At 38.7% G+C, this 21,090-nt stretch overlaps 1 long non-coding RNA gene across 1 annotated transcript in view; it reads right to left on the minus strand.

The window, feature by feature from the left end:
- Nucleotides 1-697: 697 nt before the first annotated feature.
- Nucleotides 698-21,090, minus strand: part of LOC134487066 (uncharacterized) — a 30,961-nt gene continuing 10,568 nt past the window's right edge. Inside the window, exons 2-3 of the long non-coding RNA XR_010066784.1 lie at nt 1,456-1,560; nt 698-798 (exon numbers count right to left, since the gene is read on the minus strand). This is a non-coding gene — a long non-coding RNA (uncharacterized LOC134487066). The remainder of the gene's footprint in view (nt 799-1,455; nt 1,561-21,090) is intronic.

Raw genomic sequence — 21,090 nt, forward strand, 5'->3', positions numbered from 1 at the left:
ACGATTCGGCGATGTGGATTGAGTCTGCTTAATTAAGAAGGGAAAAAGCTCCAACCAGCATTCAGATCCCTTGTTCCCTTTTCAGGACCTTTTAACCAGGATAGCTCATTTTTGGACAAACATATGGTTCTTGGTACTGCTAGCATGTGCTTCAGCTCTTGCCCAAAGCTTATCATTTTGGTGTTATTTAGCCCGTGATCCAAAAATCTAAATTTCCTTCTTTGACACCATCTGCATCACCAGCTTTTCACCTCCTTTGGCCTCCTATTTCTTTGAAATAACCAACTGTTAGTTGGACAGAGAAATGACAACACCACCTGTGTCCTTCAGATTCTTGTCAATGTTTCCCGGAGACTGCCCTATTGCCTAATTAATTAATTAATGTTCATTGAGCAGCTATTGTGTGCCAAGAACTGAACTAGCTGGTTCTTTTCCAATTGAAAAGTAACTTAATTGGTAAAGAGCATAGTGGATATTTCTATTATTACATTCAAACAAATAAGCCTCCTTTCTTCCCAGTAATCTGTCTTACTTTCTGTATAAAATTCTAAGGAGCTACCTAGGATGTTCTGGAATCAAATTTCCATTTCATTTTCAAAACTTTAGTTTTATTTCTTTAAAAAAATTATAGATTCATTTAGATATTTTAGAAAATTAGGCAAGCAGAATAAGGGAACTTTTAAATATGTATTTAAGTACTTTATTTAAACATTTAAATACATAACTTAATGTATTTAAAGATGTGTTCTGAGCTGATCTTCATTGTGATGTCAGACTTGAAGTTGAAGAGGGAGGCTCCTAAATAAGATATTTATACATGTTCATTTCTGTTAAATTTTCAAGATCACTTACAAATTTTATATTAGATAAAGAAATTGAATGAAACATAGGAGCAAACAACACTAAGAATATATTTTGCATGTTTTTTCAACCCGTCAGTGTTTTCTAAACCTAAAGGATCATAAAGACATTCACATTTGTTGGCATAAAAACTTTCTGAACAGTATAAATTTATCACAACTACAGTACACCCAAGCACCTTGGAGTTATCTGCAACATATCTGATCCATAAAGCATTAGAATCCTTAGCACATGCACATTTACAATGATCATGTGCTAAGATGGGAAGATAATATTTTAAAGGCTCATAATGCAGAGAGAAATTTCATGACACATGAAAATTGCAAATGGGGGATAGATACATTTGTTAAAGAAAATACAATTTTCTTATAATCAAAGACCTTCATTTTGAAATGACTATGATATGCATTATTTTACCTAGCTAATTTTCAAGGATGAAAGGAGAAAAAAAAACTAACCATTTTGGTGAACATGAAGAGAACGGGAAGGGGATTTTAAAATACATTTCTCACATGAAAATGTTGTAATGTTTTGAATGACAGTTTTACTTATAGGTCTTAAAAGGATTATTATCATAGATATGTCAAAATTTACCTTTCATGACAGATATTATGTTGTTACATGTCATAACAAAAGATGAAAATAGCCTGCAATCTTAACATGAACAATGATGCATCCATACTGTAGAATTCTGTCAGCCTGTAAAATAATATTAGAGGGGAATATGTACTGAGTCAGAGAAATGCTCATTATATAGTATTAGATTAAAGATTATATATAACCAACCATAAGGCTTGGTCACAATGTGAAGCCCTTCCTTTACCCCTTCAAGTACAAACAAAAGCAACACAAATTTTGACAAGATATAAAAGCAAAAAAATACAAAATTTTTTGGATATCTTTGGATTGATGCCTTTAGTTGAATTACAGTTCATCTTTTTGTGGCCTTTTTGCCCTGAACTTTAAATTTCTTCTAACACAAATATATATAACAAATATATACACACATATTCATTATAATGTATGTATATTTAGAATCAAAACAATAACTTAAAAATATTAGGTGAATAGGAGTTGTTATGCTAGAAGCTACTGTTATTAACATTTAAAATAATTGAAAGTCAACCTGCAAAAGTATACAACAGTGAATTGTGCAGCTTTGTACTGTTTTAAAGTGCATTCCTACCCAAAATTTCACAATAGCTTTTTTTTAATCATTTGAAATAGAAAGTCCTCTTTTGCAAAGTATTATACAGTCTATGTCTTTTCCAAATCTGATGGTTTCCCTCTTGTTGATATTCTATCTAGATCTGCTGCTGACAGAGAATTTTAATCCAGCAACATAGCTGCTCTGGCAAGGAATCATATGCAGAGACCTTCTAGGTCTATGTGATCTAGCTGGAATACAGACATACTCTTAGTACACACCTTTAATCCCTAATAATGCAAGTAAAGTTAGTTTAGAGAAGAAAGCAACCATGTTTAAAAGTGAGATCTAATTGAGAGGTAGACAAATTGATGAATCAGAGAAATATTTGACAGAATAAATCAGAGATAGGATACAGCCAACTGTCCTGGGAACAGACAGGGACTTTAAAGCAGCTCAGGGAGATAAAGGTAGATATGGCAGTTTTAGCGAGGCAGTTTTACAAAGACAAGTGACAGACAGAACAATCCAGGCACAGATGAAGACAGATTGTGCCAGAGAATGAGAAAAGCCATAAGATTAGAACTTATTACTGAAGTTAGTATGAGGCCAAACAGAGCAATTCAGTTACAAGCTGAGAGAAGCCAGATTGAATCAGTCAGCTTGGAAGATTATATTATACAGAGGGTAGAAGCTTCCAGGTCTGGGCCTAGAGATAGTGAGAACAGAGAAAAAAACAGCTGTGGACTCTGCCCAAGCTGTATATTCTCATAGCTTGGAAATAGCTCTCATCTTATGCCCCCATCTGAGGTAAAATAAAAGCAAAATTTACATTAGGGAACTCTTTTCTCTGCTGCATAGGTGGAGAAACTGAGGCTTCTGGAGTAAGCTCTTGTGAAGATGGGCATTGCCTGTAGAACCTGGTGGAGAATTAGCTCCAGTCCCCCATGTCTCATGGCCCATTTCTCTGTCATCTTTCCCAAGCAACTTCTCAGCAAAAGAAAGCTAGATTTGTTAATTTTTCCAAGTCAGTGACATTTGGGGAGAAAACATTCATTTTATCATTGCAGTTTTATTAGATGAACATGTGGCTTACAGACCGGCACTATCTATTTCTTGCCTTGATTGAGAAAGAGGCTCTTTGGCTGGCTATTATTTGATTGTGTCCCCCTAATAATATAGGTTGCCATTGAAAATGTGGTTTAGATTAACTCATTAAAGTGCATCATGATCCAACATAACTGTGTCCTTATAAGAGAGGAGACATTTGAACACATACACACACACACACACACACACACACACACACACACACACACACCACACACACACATACACATACACACACACACACGTACACGCACATGCACACCCCATAAACCTATGTGGAAAAGGAACTATGGCCATAAAAGAAAGGATCACCCTGATGAATCTTCATGCCACAGAAGGAGGAGAAAGGACAGGAAGAGACCTCTTGAAAGCAACTTGTACCATCAGTGCTTGTAGGCTTAGATTTTTCCAAACATGCTTTAATTATGATTTTTATTAACTAATTATTTTATTTATTTACATCACAAATGTTGCCTCCCATTCTAGTTCCCCTTCAAAGAGTTCTTCCCCAGCTCTCTTCCCCTTTGCCTCTGAGAGGGTGGCCCCCTCACGTATCTCCCTACCCTGTGGCATCAAGTCTCTACATGAGTAGGTATATCCTCTCCCACTGAGGCAAGGCAAGGCATTCCCCTGCTATGTATGTGCCAGAGCCTCGGACCAGCCAGTGGTCACTCTTTGGTTGGTGGCTCAGTCTCTGGGAGCTCCTACGGGTCCAGGTTAACTGACACTGTTGGTCTTCCTCTAGAGTTGCTATTCCCTTCAATGGGTTGTGTTGTTCCTTCAATCCATCCCCCAACTCTTCCATAGAGGTCCCTGACCTCCATCTAAAGCTTGGCTGTGAATTTCTGCATCTGTCTTAGTCAGCTACTTGTAGAGCCTCTCAGAGGATAGCTATGCTAGGCTCCTGTGTGCAAGCATGACATAGCATTAGTAGTAGTGACAGTATCTGTCCACAGGATGGGTCCCCAATTGGGCTGGTCCCTCATCAGCCATTACTTCAGTCTGTGCTCCATTTTTGTCCCTGCGTTTCTTTTAGTCAAGAGCAATTTTGGTTTGAAAGTTTTGGAAGGTGGATTGATGTCCCCATACCTCCACAGAGGGTCCTGTCTGACTACTGGAGGTGGTCTCTTCGGGTTCCACTGTTGTATATTTCAGCTAAGGTAACCCACAGAGAGTCCTGGGAGCCTCCTCCATCCCAGGTCTCTGTGACTTTCTAGAGGTTCCTCTCACCCCCACCTTTGGCAGCTGCATATTTCCATTCATTTTTCCTGGCCCTCTGGGCTTCTCTCCTATCTCCCCCCATACCTGATCCTGCCCCCCTTTTCTTTCCTTCTCCCTTCTCCCACACCAGTCCCTCCTTCCCTCTGCTTCCTGTGACTATTTAGTTGCCCTTTCTAAGTGGAATTCAAGCATCCTCATTTGGGCCTTTCTTTTTGTTTTACTTCTTTGGGTCTGTGGGCTGTATCATGGGTATTCTGAACTTTTTGTCTAATATCCACTTATCAGTGAGTACATTCCATGCATATCATTTTGGGTCCTGGTTACCTCAATCAGAATGCTATTTTCTAGTTTCATCAATTTGCCTGCAAAATTTATGATTTACTTGTTTTTAATAACCAAATAGCATTCCATTCTGTAAATGAAACACATTTTCTGTATTTATTCTTTGGTTGAGGAACATCTGGGTCGCTTCTGGTTTCTGGCTGTTATGAGTATGGTTTCCAGGAACATAGTGGAGCATGTATACTTGAGATACGGTGGAGTATCTTTTAGGTATATACCCAGCAGAGGTAGTATTGACAGTATCTGTCCATAGGATGGGTCCCCAGTTGGGCTTGAAGCAGAACTATTTTCAATTTTCTGAGATTGATCCAGAGTGGTTGTATGAGTGAGTTTGCAATCCCACCAGCAATGGAGGAACTATTCTGATTGGTATGAAGTGGAATCTCAGGGTTGTTTTGATTTGCATTTCCCTAATGACTAAGGATGTTGAATATTTAAGTGCTTCTTGGCCATTGGAGATTCCTCTGTTGAGAATTCTGTTTACCTCTGTATCCCATTTTCAATAGGTTTAATTGATTCTTAGGAGTCTAACTTCTTTAGTTCTTTATGAGAATTCTGTTTACCTCTGTATCCCATTTTCAATAGGTTTAATTGATTCTTAGGAGTCTAACTTCTTTAGTTCTTTATGTATGTTGGATAGTAGGTTTCTATCAGATGTAGGGGTAGGGAAGATCTTTTCCCAATTTGTAGGCTTCTATTTTGTCTTATTGATAGTGCCCTTTGCCTTACAGAAGCTTTTCAGTTTCAATTTATTAATTGTTGATCTTAGAGCCTGAGCGATTGGTGTTCTGTTCAGGAAATTTCCCTCTGTGTGGATGAGCTCTTTCCTGTTTTCTTTTCGTTAGATTCAGTGCATCTGGTTTTGCATTGAGGTCCTTGATCCACTTGGACTTGAGTTTGTCCAGGGTGCTAAATATGGATCTGTTTGCATTCTTCTACATGCAGACTGCCAGTTAGACCGGTGCCATTTGTTGAAGATGCTTTCTTTTTTTCCACTGTATGGTTTTGGCTTCTTTGTCCAAAATCAAGTGTCTGTAGGTATGTGGGTTTATTTCTGGGTCTTCAATTTTATTTCACTTATCAAACTGTCTATCTCTGTACCAAATCCATGTGGTTTCATCATGATTGCTCTGTAGTTCAGCTTGAGGTCAAGGTCAGTAACATTCTTCCAGATGTTATTTTATTGTTCAGAATTGTTTTGGCTATCCTGGATTTTTTTTTCCATATGAAGTTGAGAATTGTTCTTTCCATGTCTATGAAGAACTGTGTTGGGATTTTGCTGGGAATAGCATTTAATCTGTAGATTGTTTTTCGTAAGATGGTCTTTTTTACTATTTCAATCCTACCAATCCATGAGCATGGGGATCTTTCAATCTTCTGATATCTTGTTCAATTTCTTTCTTCAGAGACTTAAAATTCTGTTCATACAGATTTTTTCTTGCTAGGTTAGAGTTACATCAAGATATTATATATTACTTGTGGCTATTGTGAAAGGTGTTGTTTTCCTAATTTCTTTCTCAGCCTGTTTATCCTTCTGAGTAGAGGAAGGCTACTGATTTCTTTGAGTTAATTTTATATCCAACCACTTTGCTGAAGTTGTTTATCAGCTGTAGGAGCTCTGTGGTAGAATTGTTGGGGTCGCTTGTGTATACAATCATATCATCTGCAAACAATTATACTTTGACTTCTTCCTTGCTAATTTGTATCCCCTTGATCTCCTTTTGTTGTCTTATTGTTCTGGCTAGAAGTTCAAGTACTATATTGAATAGATACGAAGGGAGTGGGCAGCCTTGTCTTGTCTATGATTTTAGTGGGATTGCTTCAAGCTTCTCTCTATTTAATTTGATATTGGTTATTGGTTTGCTGTCTATTGTGTTTATTATATTTACTTATGTGCCTTGAATCCCTGATCTCTCCAAGTCTTTTAACCTGAAGATCAGAATCTGATGAGATGATCATGTGAGTCTTGTCATTCAGTTTGTTTATATAGTGAATTACACTGATGAATTCTTGTATATGGAACCATCCCTGCATCCCTGGAATGAAGCCTACCTACTCGTGGTGAATGATGTTTTTGATATGTTCTTGGATTTGGTTTGTGAGAATTTCATTGAGTAATTTTTTGTTGATTTTTGTAAGTGAAATTGGCCTGAAATTCTCTTTTTTGTTAAGTCTCTGTATGGTTTAGGTATCAGGGTGACTGTGGCTTCATAGCATGAGTTTGGTAGTGTTCCTTCTGTTTCTGTTTTGTGGAATATTTTCAGGAGTATTGGTATTAAGTCTTCTTTGAAGGTCTGGTAGAATTCTGCACTAAAAGCATCTGGCCCTGAGCTTTTTTTAGGTTGGGAGGCGGTTTTAAATGTCTGCTTCTAATTCCTCAGAGGTTATAGGACTGTTAAGGTAATTTACTTGATCTTGATTAAACTTTGGAATTTATTTGTCTAGAAAATCATCCGTTTCATTTGGATGTTCCAGTATAGGATTTTGTAGGAAGACCTGATGATTTTTTTTGAATTTCCTCAGTTTCTGTTGTTATGTTTTCCTCTTCATTTTTAATTTTGTTAATTTGGATACTTTTTCTATGCCCTTTAGCTAGTTTGGTTAAAGGTTTGTCCATCTAATCGATTTTCTCAAAGAACCAGCTCTTGGCTTTCTTGATTCTTGGTATTGTTCTCTTCATTTCTAATTGGTTGATTTCATCTCCGATTTTGACTGCTTCCTGCCATTTATTCCTTTTCAGTGTGTTTACTTCTTTTAGTTCTAGAGCTTTAGGGTGTGCTGTTAAGTATAGAATCTTTCCAATTCCTTTATGAAGGCCAGCTATTTCCTCTTCATACTGCTTTCATTGTGTCCATAAGTTTGGGTATGTTGTGCTTAATTTTTATTGAATTCTAGAAAGTGTTTAATTTCTTTCTTTGTTTCTTCTCTGGCCAAATTATCACTGATGAGTGGATTGCTCAGTTTCCATGAGTATGTTGGATTTCTGCTGCTGTTGATGTCCATTCTAAGTTCATGGTGATCTCATAGAATGCAAAGGGTTATTTTAATCTCCTTATATCTGTTGAGGCTTGTTTTATGTCCAACTGTATGGTCGATTTTGGAGACGGTTCCATGAGGTGCTTAGAAGAAAATATATTCTTTTGTTTGGTGTGAAGTATTCTGTAGATATCTGTTAAATCCATTTGTTTCATAGCATCTGTCGTGTCATTGTGTCTCTGTTTAGTTTCTGTTTTAATGATCTGTCCATTTGTGAGAGTGGGTATTGAAGTCTTTTACTATTATTCTGTTGGGTTCAATGTGTGTTTGGAGATTTAATAAAGTTTCTTTTCTGGATGTGGCTACCTTTGCATTTGGGGCATAGATGTTCAGAATTGAGAATTCATGTTAGTGGTTCCTTTTCTTTTTTCTTTTTCTTTTTTGATGAGTATGGAGTGTACTCCTCAATCTCTTTTGACTACTTAGGGTTGAAAGCTTATTTTATTGGATACTAGAATGACTATTCTAGCTTGTTTCTTGGGACCATTTGCTTGTACAACTTTTTTCCAGACTTTTGCTCTGAGGTAGTGTCTGTTGTTATCACTGAGGTGTTTCTTATATGCATATATATGAGGTGTTTTTATATGTTGAGAGGTATTAATGCCCAATGATTGTTATTTTCTGTTATTTTGTTGTTGGAGGAGGTAGTATGTGTATGTGATTCACTTTTTTGGGTTTGTTGTGAGATGATTAATTTCTTACGTTTTCTTTGGTATGGTCACCCTCCTTCTGTTGGAGTTTTCCTTCTAGTATCCTCTGGAGGGTTGGGTTAGCAGAAAGATATTGTTTAAATTTGGTTTTGTTATGGAATATCTTGCTTTCTCTATCTATGTTGATTGATTTTTGTTGGGTATGGCAGTGTGGGCTAGCATCTGTTGTCTCTTAGGATCTGCAAGACATGCATCCAGGATCTTCTGGAGTTTAGAGTCTCTGCTGAGCCTAGGTATAATTCTGATAAGTCTGCCTTTCTGTGTTCCTTGGCTTTTATCCATTACAGATTTTAATATTTTTCTTTGTTCTGTACATTTACTGTTTTAATTATTATGTGGTGGGAAGATTTTCTCTTCGGTACAATTTATTTGGTGTTCTGTAGGTTTCTTGTACATTTATGGCCATCTCTTTCTTTAGGTTTAGAGAAGTTTTCTTCTCTGATTCTTTGAAGACGTTTTCTGGCCCTTTGAACTGGGAATCTTCACTTTCTTCTATTTCTATTATTCTTAGAATTGGTCTTTTGATTGTGTCCTGAATTTCCTAGATATTTTGAGTTAGGAACTTTTTAATTTTTGTATTTTCTTTGACCAATGTATCAATGCCTTCTATGGTATCTTCTACACCTGAGATTGTCTCTTCTATCTCTTGTGTTCTGTTGGTGATGCTCGCCTCTGCAGTTTCTGTTCTCTTTTCTAGGTTTGCTATCTACAAGGTTGCCTCCATTCGTTATTTTGTTATTGTTTGTATTTTCATTTTTAGATCTTGGACTATTTTGTTCAATTCGTTCACCTGCTTGTTGTATTTTCTTGTATTTCTTTAAGGGATTTATTTGTTTCCTCTTTAACAGCTTCTACCTGTTTGACTGTGTTTTCCTGAATGTGTTTAATGGAATTATTTATATCCTCTTTAAAGGCTTCTGCTATCTTCATGAAATGTGATTTAAGGTCAGAGTCTTGGTCTTCAGGAATATTAGAGTATCCAGGGCCTGCTATATTAGGAAAACTGGGTTCTAATGGTGCCAAATTGCATTGGCTGTGTTGATTATATTCTGGTGCTTGCCTTTTGCCATGTGGTTGTCTTTCGTGTTAAGTGTCCTGGATGTCCTGGATTGCAGCAGGCCTCCTTGGATACAAGTGGAGCTGTGTGTCCTGGGTTAGAACAGGCCTCCTCAGAGGCAGGTGGTACTATGTTTCTTTGTAGAGCAGGCCTGCTAAGCCTCTGGTTAGAGCAGGCCTCCTGAGACAGGCAGGGCTATGGGGTGGATGAGTGGGCACACTGATCTGCTTAGAGTGTAGGGGTGAACTAGAGGGGCAATGGGGCTCTTGCAGGGTAGGGCAGATCCCATGTCTGCTGGACTCTGTGGGGTCCCAGCTGCTGTGGGTATTGAGGAGTAGGGTCACCTGTGTCCCTGGTTAGAGCAGTCTTCCTGGGGGGAAGGGCTAAGGGTTGAGGGTACAGGCATGCTGATATGCCGTGGGTGCAGGCAGAGGTGCCTAATTATGGTTCTTTAATGCTTGAACCTTCTTTCTAGCCCACTACTCATCAGAGGTAGTGGGGAAAGAAAGGTTAATAGGAAGTGGTGGTAGTGGATCTGTTTAGAACTAGTTCATTGGGGGGTGATTTCAATCTTAATTGTCAGCAGTACATTCCACTAGCAAAATACCAAACACATATCAGTAGTGACAGTACAGTCTACTCAGCAAATAGCAAACACCAATCAGTAGCCGTGGCTTTCAATGCAGAAGAAACCCTGAGGATCTGCCAATTCGCAGGAGTCTGTGGAAGTGGCAAGAAGCAACTCAAATGCCACCAGAAGCTTTCTTGGCGGATTTCTCTCTTTGAAATCCTGACAAGTGATGATCAGAGAAGAAAGTAAGGGGAATCAATGTAAAAGTGTTGTTAGCAAAGACCTGCTTCAGTGAAGCCCAAGGATGACCAGCAAAGAGTTGCAAGGCAAACCAATGCCAGAGTACCATACACTGTGTGGTTATATAAAGAAAAAAAACTTATACTCTTTCTATATCATACACCCTCTCAAGTGTCCCCTCCAGCCAAACATCACATGTCCTCTCACCACGCAGCTTCCAGAAAAACTCCACGCATCTGTTTCAGCAAAACATCCTTTCTGCTGTCCATCTTGTACTCAACATTCAGAGCTCAGACAAAAGTGTTTTTTTTAAATATCTATTATCTATCTATCTATAAATCTATCTATCTATCTATCTATCTATCTATCTATCTATCTATCTATCTATCTATCTATCTATCTATCTATCTATCTCTGTGTGTGCAAATGCCAGGTGTGAAGGTAAGAGAACAACCTGTGGGTGTTGGTTCTCTTCTTCCACATTTGTGTCCTGAGCAGTGCACTCAGGTCCTTAGCGAACTCAAGTTGGCAGTGAATACCTTTGTCTCTGAGCCATCTATCCAGCCTAAACTGTTATTGTTCAAACCACTGTTTCTGTAATTTGTTACAATATACTTAGAAAAATAATATAAATGGTAAATTGAAAAAGATGTATCAGATGTTCAGTAAATAAGCCTTTTGTAGAAATGTGACCTTTAAAATTTAGTCAATTTAACTACCCAATGTTGGTTACTCATGTTAGAAACACATGAATCTTAACACAATTCTTTTAAAGGCCATCTTTCTGGGTATGTACATATACATATTTATAAACCAAGGTTCCTACATATTATAAAATTTTCATCGCTATAATAGTAATGAAATAAAATACAAATTCTTTTTCTTATTTTGTTTTTGTTTTTGTTTTGGGGAACAAAATCTTACTGTGTAATGATGATTGGTCTTAAACTTATGAGATTTTTGCCTCCATTCCTGCCAAGAGCTGGGATATAGATTCTTATATTTTTTCCCTTAAAGTGCAAGACTTTTATTGATCTCAGGATAATTTTACAGAAATGAAATTTTGAAGGGTTTCAGGTCTTGAGTTTGGGAGCTAAGGGAAGAGCCTTCTTTAATGTGTTTCAAGTTTGTTAAATTAATTCAAGTGTGAGAACTTACAAATCGAAAGGGCAGGTAGTGAAATGGAATAGAATTAAAGTCTGAATTTTTGTGCCTGGGTTCATATGTTAAATACTTGGTCTCCAGCTGGTTGTGGAATATTGGAAGGTTCTGGAAACTATCCTGGTGGATCCTAAGGATCCTAAGGTTACTATGGATGTGCCTATAAAGGTTGTGCTTTGTTCCTAGACCCTTTCTCATGGCTTCCTGTCCACCCTGAAGTGAATAGCTTTCCCACACTTTCTCACTGTCATGATGAACTGCTGTGACCACCACAGACCTAGAAATAGGAGATAAATAACTATAGACTAAATCTCCAAGCCACAAGCCAAAATGAAAAATGCTTCTCTTTAAACCAGTGGCTCTCAACCTGTGACTCTAGAGCCCTTTGGTGGTTGCATATAAGATATCCTGCATATCAGATATTTACATTGTGATTTGTAACAGTAGCAAAATTTCAGCTATGAAGTAATGAAACAATTTTACGGTTGGCGTCACCACAACAGGAGGAACTCTATTAAGGGGTTGAAGAATTGGGGATGTCGAGAACTACTGCTTTAAATTGTTATGCCAGGTATTTAACCACAGCAATGTCAGATTGACAGATGTGGTGTGGAATATCATTCAGGGTTTAGAATAACAAATAGAAACCCCTCTCAGCATTTCAAGTGAGAAACAATTCAACGCAGGCCAACAGAAAGCCAACAGAGATACAGGGAATGCGGAAAGCCACCGGAAGCCATTGATCTGATCTACCGCCAGCACTTAGAGACTCAGGAAGTTACAGAAACCTTGTGAACATGTTACATCAGCACATTAGGAGACTCTAGGAAACATGTGGAGATACTTGAAACATTCTCCACATTCATGAACCAAGTCACATGTGCGAGAAAGGATGCAATCTTTCTCGCTTTCTATACTTATAATCATGCACAACAGCCTGCCACTGTCATTCTCTAAACTGAAACGCTACCTCGGGGCTCTGGAAAGTGCAGTCATCAGTCCCCAGTCCTGTGGAATACAGGTCAGAGTGTAAAGGGAACTTGAAGCTAAATTTCAAATGGAGATTCTTCCTGGAACCTCTGAGTGGCACGAGACACAGGATCCCTTTACAATCTTAGATTTCCCCAAAGTGCAGTTTCCATAATTAACCAAAGTGAGTTTGATTTAATATTTCTATTTTAAGTTTCAAGTAAAAGGTTTATGGCAACAATGGGTTTTTCAAGTAAGAAAGAAAGTTAATTGCTTTTTGAGAAAAGACAGGGCCTAAGAGTTTGCTGTAGCAGTAATGCTAATAAGGCAAGGTGCCCAAGCCTCAGGTGAAATGGTGCGCATCTGCGTGCAGGACAATGGGATGAAAGTACCTTGCTGCACTTGTTAGCTGTTTAAGTTTATGGCTCACTGACGTTCTAGCTAGTGGCTCTCCCGAGGATAAAATCCCCCAGGATTAATCTCTGCCACATCTGCAATTTTCTGATTACATCTGCAGAGATGTCAAGGCCATAGCAGAAGACTGCAGAAACCAGCGGCAAAAAGCAAGACATCCTGGAGCAGAGACGTGGGTTGTGGGGATTTGGGGAGAGGAAAACAAAGAGAAAGAGGCCATATTATGACCCTTGCCCATGTACTGTTTTCCCTTCTCCCATATGGATCAATAATTGTTAATGTACTTTACATGCTATTTCTGTCTCCTCAGGCTCAGGTTAAAATCTGACATATAAGCAATATATGAAAAAATGAAGCCTGAAAATTGACGTATTGAAATACTTAAATTGATTGTGAATTAGGTACCTTCAGACTATAATGAAATGAATAACTACTGTCCAAAATTTCAGAATAATTAAAAATAAATGAAGCTACTGTGTTTATAAGAGCAAATGATATCTAAGAAGAATGATTTTTTTTAAATATGGATGCTCATTAAGTTTGGTACCAGCCTATAAGACATAAAAAGCATTAGCCATAGGAGTAAAAGTTTGTAAATTCAGACATACTATAACTTTTTCCATTAAAAAAATCATAAAGAGGAAAGAAAGTCAAGCAACAAATTAGAAGTAATCTGCAGCACACGTGACAGACGAGTAACACTGTTTCAACTTTATTTTCATTTTATGCGTATGACTGTTTTGCCTGCTTTTATGTATGTGCACTATGTGTGCACAGTGTCTGCAGGAGCTTGGAGAGGGCATCAGATTCATTGAAGCTGGAGTTATAGATGCTGTGTGTGCTGTATTCAATGCAGGCCCTGTGCTGGAACAGCAAGTGGTCTTAACCATTGAGTTATCTCTCCATCCTCAGGACTAACAATACCTTTAATATAGAAAATTTAACAGCAACAACACGACAATAACAAGTCCCAATGAATAAAAGATAGTCTGCTATAAAAATTTTCAAAAGACGTATAAGACTCATGTCCTAGTGAATTCTAGTCAGGGCTAGAGTGAGACCTTGTTTCAACAAACAAAAACAAACAAGTAGATGAACACAAATGGAAGGAGCTGGGAAATAGATGTGATGGATAAAATGTTTGCTGTGTAAACGTGAGAATCTGAATTTAGATTTAAGTATCTACATAAAAATCCAGGCACAATGCCCATCATTTGTAACCCCAGAACTGGGGAGGTAGAAACAGGAGGCTTCCCTGGGGCTCCATCTGATGAATGAGCTCCAGGTTCAATGAGTGACTCTGTTTCAAAAAATAAGGTGGTGAGTGAGAGAAGACAACTGATGTTCATCTATGGCCTACCTGTGAGTACACACGTGCACACACACACACACGCACACACACACACACACACCCCAAAAAAATTGAAATTGAAAAAAATCTTCAGAAGGTGCTTGCAATCATTTCACAAAATAACAATTATCAGGAAACATATTAAAGATAAATTTGCTGGGGCTGGAGAGGACATCAGCAGGCAATGACACTTACTCTTTCAGAGGACATGGGTTCAATTCTTAACACTTAAATAGTGACTCACAACCACCTGTAACTCAAGTTCCAGGAAATCCAGTGCCCCCTACTGACCTCCTCAGGTGCCAAAAGCACATGTGGTGCATAGACAAATATGTGAGAAAAATACTCATACATGTAAGATAAACCTTCAAAAGGGACAATTCTGCTAATGTTATTTATTGTGGTACAACTGGGCCAAGCCTCCCACTATTCACTGTCAGAGTGGAGAGTGTTACCCTCCTGTTGGATGCATAGATTGGTGTAGCCATTTGGGGGAACAATTTAACAACTTGAAGACATTTTACCAAGTGGTATTTCTATTCCTGAGTATACCCCAGAGAAGTCATGGATAGAAACATTGTGCATGTGTGTAGATGTCCACAGCAGTGCTAGTATTATGATTTGTAATGGAAAAATGTTGATAATAGCTCAAATGTCCATGATTATAATAGATAAATAAAACGATTATGTGGTGGTGCACAGATCACAGTTGCACTGACATAGGTGGATGGAATAAAAACTTAATGTTGCAGAACCTCAACAAACTTTTAAACATGCTCTTGAGCAAGCAAATCTCAATGTAGTGTTTATAGACATGGGATTGTACCATAAGGAAAGCAAATGAATGACACATGTAGACTTCAGGACCACGGTTAGCTGAAGTAGAGACACGGAAAGAGGCAGATGACTGGATCAAAAAGAGATATCTGGTAAAAACAGGATGTTGGGATATTCTAGCTCATAGACTAAAGAATTATGAGGCGCCCGACCCACAGCAGCTCTCTGCTCCCAGACCCCGTGGGAGAGAGACCTCACCGCCTGGTCAGGTGGGCACTCCTGAGGCTGCAGAGCAGAAGAGACCACCAACACTGCCCACCCCTGCCCACATCCCTGGCCCAAGAGGAAACTGTATACAGCCTCTGGGTTCCCTTGGATAAGGGCATAGCAGCAGCAGGTCCCCTGCGTCTGAGACACCGCCAGAACCTGAAAGGACTGACCAGATAAACAGTTCTCTGCACCCAAATCCCGTGGGAGGGAGAGCTAAACCTTCAGAGAGGCAGACACGCCTGGGAAACCAGAAGAGACTGCACTCTGCCCACATTACTGATTCCAGAGGAAAACACCAAACGCCATCTGGAACCCTGGTGCACGGAAGCTCCCAGAAAGGGCAGCACAGATCTTCCTGGTTGCGGCCCCCACGGAGAGCTAGTAAGCAGCACCCCTCGAGCAAACATGAGCCTCGGGACCACAGGTAAGACAAACCTTCTGGCTCCAAGCAACCTGCCTGATGAACTAAGGACACAGGCTCACAGGAACAGCTGAAGACCTGTAAATAGGAAAAACTACACGCCCGAAAGCAGAACACTCTGTCCCCATAACAGGCTGAAAGAAAACAGGAAAACAGGTCTACAGCACTCCTGACACACAGGCTTATAGGACAGTCTAGCCACTGTCAGAAATAGCAGAACAAAGTGACACTAGAGATAATCTGATGGCGAGAGGCAAGTGCAGGAACCCAAGCAACAGAAACCAAGACTACATGTCACCATCGGAGCCCAATTCTCCCACCAAAACAAACATGGAATATCCAAACACACCAGAAAAGCAAGATCTAGTTTCAAAATCATATTTGATCATGATGCTGGAGGACTTCAAGAAAGACGTGAATAACTCCCTTAGAGAAACACAGGAAAATATTAATAAACAAGTAGAAGCCTACAGAGAGGAATCGCAAAAATGCCTGAAAGAATTCCAGGAAAACATAAATAAACAAGTAGAAGCCCATAGAGAGGAGACGCAAAAATCCCTGAAAGAATTCCAGGAAAATACAATCAAACAGTTGAAGGAATTAAAAATGGAAATAGAAGCAATCAAGAAAGAACACATGGAAACAACCCTGGATATAGAAAACAAAAAGAAGAGACAAGGAGCTGTAGATACAAGCTTCACCAACAGAATACAAGAGATGGAAGAGAGAATCTCAGGAGCAGAAGATTCCATAGAAATCATTGACTCAACTGTCAAAGATAATGTAAAGCGGAAAAAGCTACTGGTCCAAAACATACAGGAAATCCAGGACTCAATGAGAAGATCAAACCTAAGGATAATAGGTATAGAAGAGAGTGAAGACTCCCAGCTCAAAGGACCAGTAAATATCTTCAACAAAATCATAGAAGAAAACTTCCCTAATCTAAAAAAAGAGATACCCATAGGCATACAAGAAGCCTACAGAACTCCAAATAGATTGGACCAGAAAAGAAACACCTCCCGTCACATAATAGTCAAAACACCAAATGCACAAAATAAAGAAAGAATATTAAAAGCAGTAAGGGAAAAAGGTCAAGTAACATATAAAGGCAGACCTATCAGAATCACATCAGACTTTTCGCCAGAAACTATGAAGGCCAGAAGATCCTGGACTGATGTCATACAGACCCTAAGAGAACACAAATGCCAGCCCAGGTTACTGTATCCTGCAAAACTCTCAATTAAAATAGATGGAGAAACCAAGATATTCCATGACAAAAACAAATTTACACAATATCTTTCTACAAATCCAGCACTACAAAGGATAATAAATGGTAAAGCCCAACATAAGGAGGCAAGCTATACCCTAGAAGAAGCAAGAAACTAATCGTCTTGGCAACAAAACAAAGAGAAGAAAAGCACACAAACATAACCTCATATCCAAATATGAATATAACAGGAAGCAATAATCACTATTCCTTAATATCTCTCAACATCAATGGCCTCAACTCCCCAATAAAAAGATATAGATTAACAAACTGCAATGAGGACCCTGCATTCTGCTGCCCACAGGAAACACACCCCAGAGACAAAGACAGACACTACCTCAGAGTGAAAGGGTGGAAAACAACTTTCCAAGCAAATGGTCGGAAGAAGCAAGCTGGAGTAGCCATTCTAATATCAAATAAAATCAATTTTCAACTAAAAGTCATCAAAAAAGATAAGGAAGGACACTTCATATTCATCAAAGGAAAAATCCACCAAGATGAACTCTCAATCCTAAATATCTATGCCCCAAATACAAGGGCACCTACATACGTAAAAGAAACCTTACTAAAGCTCAAAACACACATTGCACCTCACACAATAATAGTGGGAGATTTCAACACCCCACTCTCATCAATGGACAGATCATGGAAACAGAAATTAAACAGAGACATAGACAGACTAAGAGAAGTCATGAGCCAAATGGACTTAACAGATATTTATAGAACACTCTATCCTAAAGCAAAAGGATATAACTTCTTCTCACCTCCTCATGGTACTTTCTCCAAAATTGACCATATAATTGGTCAAAAAACGGGCCTCAACAGGTACAGAAGGATAGAAATAATCCCATGCGTGCTATCGGATCACCACGGCCTAAAACTGGTCTTCAATAACAATAAGGGAAGAATGCCCACATATACCTGGAAATTGAACAATGCTCTACTCAATGATAACCTGGTCAAGGAAGAAATAAAGAAAGAAATTAAAGACTTGTTAGAATTTAAAGAAAATGAAGGTACAACATACCCAAACTTATGGGACACAATGCAAGCTGTGCTAAGAGGAAAACTCATAGCGCTGAGTGCCTGCAGAATGAAACAGGAAAGAGCACATGTCAGCAGCTTGACAGCACACCTAAAAGCTCTAGAACAAAAAGAAGCAAATACACCCAGGAGGAGTAGAAGGCAGGAAATAATCAAACTCAGAGCTGAAATCAACCAAGTAGAAACAAAAAGGACCATAGAAAGAATTAACAGAACCAAAAGATGGTTCTTTGAGGAAATCAACAAGATAGATAAACCCTTAGGCAGACTAATGAGAGGACACAGAGAGTGTGTCCAAATTAACAAAATCAGAAATGAAAAGGGAGACATAACTACAGATTCAGAGGAAATTCAAAAAATCATCAGATCTTAGTATAAAAGCCTATATTCAACAAAACTTGGAAATCTGTAGGAAATGGACAATTTCCTAGACAGATACCAGGTACCGAAGTTAAATCAGGAACAGATAAACCAGTTAAACAACCCCATAACTCCTAAGGAAATAGAAGCAGTCATTAAAGGTCTCCCAACCCAAAAGAGCCCAGGTCCAGATGGGTTTAGTACAGAATTCTATCAGACCTTCATAGAAGACCACATACCAATATTATCCAAACTATCCCACAAAATTGAAACCGATGGAGCACTACCGAATTCCTTCTATGAAGCCACATTTACTCTTATACCTAAACCACACAAAGACCCAACAAAGAAAGAGAACTTCAGACCAATTTCCCTTATGAATATCGACGCAAAAATACTCAATAAGATTCTGGGAAACCGAATCCAAGAGCACATCAAAACAATCATCCACCATGATCAAGTAGGCTTCATCCCAGGCATGCAGGGATGGTTTAATATACGGAAAACCATCAACGTGATCCATTATATAAACAAACTGAAAGAACAAAACCACATGATCATTTCATTAGACGCTGAGAAAGCATTTGACAAAATTCAACACCCCTTCATGATAAAAGTCCTGGAAAGAATAGGAATTCAAGGCCCATACCTAAACATAGTAAAAGCCATATACAGCAAACCAGTTGATAACATTAAACTAAATGGAGAGAAACTTGAAGCAATCCCATTAAAATCAGGGACTAGACAAGGCTGCCAACTCTCTCCCTACTTATTCAATATAGTTCTTGAAGTTCTAGCCAGAGCAATCAGACAACAAAAGGAGGTCAAGGGGATACAGATAGGAAAAGAAGAAGTCAAAATATCACTATTTGCAGATGATATGATAGTATATTTAAGTGATCTCAAAAGTTCCACCAGAGAACTACTAAAGCTGATAAACAACTTCAGCAAAGTGGCTGGGTATAAAATTAACTCAAATAAATCAGTAGCCTTCCTCTACACAAAAGAGAAACAAGCCGAGAAAGAAATTAGGGAAATGACAGCCTTCATAATAGACCCAAATAATATAAAGTACCTCGGTGTGGCTTTAACCAAGCAAGTAAAAGATTTGTACAATAAGAACTTCAAGACACTGAAGAAAGAAATTGAAGAAGACCTCAGAAGATGGAAAGATCTCCCATGCTCATGGATTGGCAGGATTAATATAGTAAAAATGACCATTTTACCAAAAGCGATCTACAGATTCAATGCAATCCCCATCAAAATACCAATCCAATTCTTCAAAGAGTTAGACAGAACAATTTGCAAGTTCATCTGGAATAACAAAAAACCCAGGATAGCTAAAGCTATCCTCAACAATAAAAGGACTTCAGGGGGAATCACTATCCCTGAACTCAAGCAGTATTACAGAGCAATAGTGATAGAAACTGCATGGTATTGGTACAGAGACAGACAGATAGACCAATGGAATAGAAGTGAAGACCCAGAAATGAACCCACACACCTATGGTCACTTGATTTTTTGACAAAGGAGCCAAAACCATCCAATGGAAAAAAGATAGCATTTTCAGCTGGTTCAAATGGTGCTGGTTCAACTGGAGGGCAACATGTAGAAGAATGCAGATCGATCCATGCTTATCACCTTGTAGAAAGCTTAAGTCCAAGTGGATCAAGGACCTCCACATCAAACCAGACACACTCAAACTAATAGAAGAAAAACTAGGGAAGCATCTGGAACACATGGGCACTGGAGAAAGTTTCCTGAACAAAACACCAATGGCTTATGCTCTAAGATCAAGAATCGACAAATGGGATCTCATAAAACTGCAAAGCTTCTGTAAGGCAAAGGACACTGTGGTTAGGACAAAACGGCAACCAACAGATTGGGAAAAGATCTTTACCAATCCTACAACAGATAGAGGCCTTATATCCAAAATATACAAAGAACTCAAGAAGTTAGACCGCAGGGAGACAAATAACCCTATTAAAAAATGGGGTTCAGAGCTAAACAAAGAATTCACAGCTGAGGAATGCCGAATGGCTGAGAAACACCTAAAGAAATGTTCAACATCTTTAGTCATAAGGGAAATGCAAATCAAAACAACCCTGAGATTTCACCTCACACCAGTGAGAATGGCTAAGATCAAAAACTCAGGTGACAGCAAATTCTGGCGAGGATGTGGAGAAAGAGGAACACTCCTCCATTGTTGGTGGGGTTGCAGACTGGTACAACCATTCTGGAAATCAGTCTGGAGGTTCCTCAGAAAATTGGACATTGAACTGCCTGAGGATCCAGCTATACCTCTCTTGGGCATATACCCAAAAGATGTCCCAACATATAAAAAAGACACGTGCTCCACTATGTTCATAGCAGCCTTATTTATAATAGCCAGAAGCTGGAAAGAACCCAGATGCCCTTCAACAGAGGAATGGATACAGAAAATGTGGTACATCTACACAATGGAATATTACTCAGCTATCAAAAACAATGACTTTATGAAATTCATAGGCAAATGGTTGGAACTGGAAAATATCATCCTGAGTGAGCTAACCCAATCACAGAAAGACATACATGGTATGCACTCATTGATAAGTGGCTATTAGCCCAAATGCTTGAATTACCCTAGATGCCTAGAACAAATGAAACTCAAGACGGATGATCAAAATGTGAATGCTTCACTCCTTCTTTAAAAGGGGAACATGAATACCCTTGGCAGAGAAGAGAGAGACTGAAGGAACACCCATTCAGAGCGTGCCCCACA

The sequence above is a fragment of the Rattus norvegicus genome, chromosome 5 (assembly GCF_036323735.1).
Source record: "Rattus norvegicus strain BN/NHsdMcwi chromosome 5, GRCr8, whole genome shotgun sequence".
Lineage (NCBI taxonomy): Eukaryota > Metazoa > Chordata > Mammalia > Rodentia > Muridae > Rattus > Rattus norvegicus.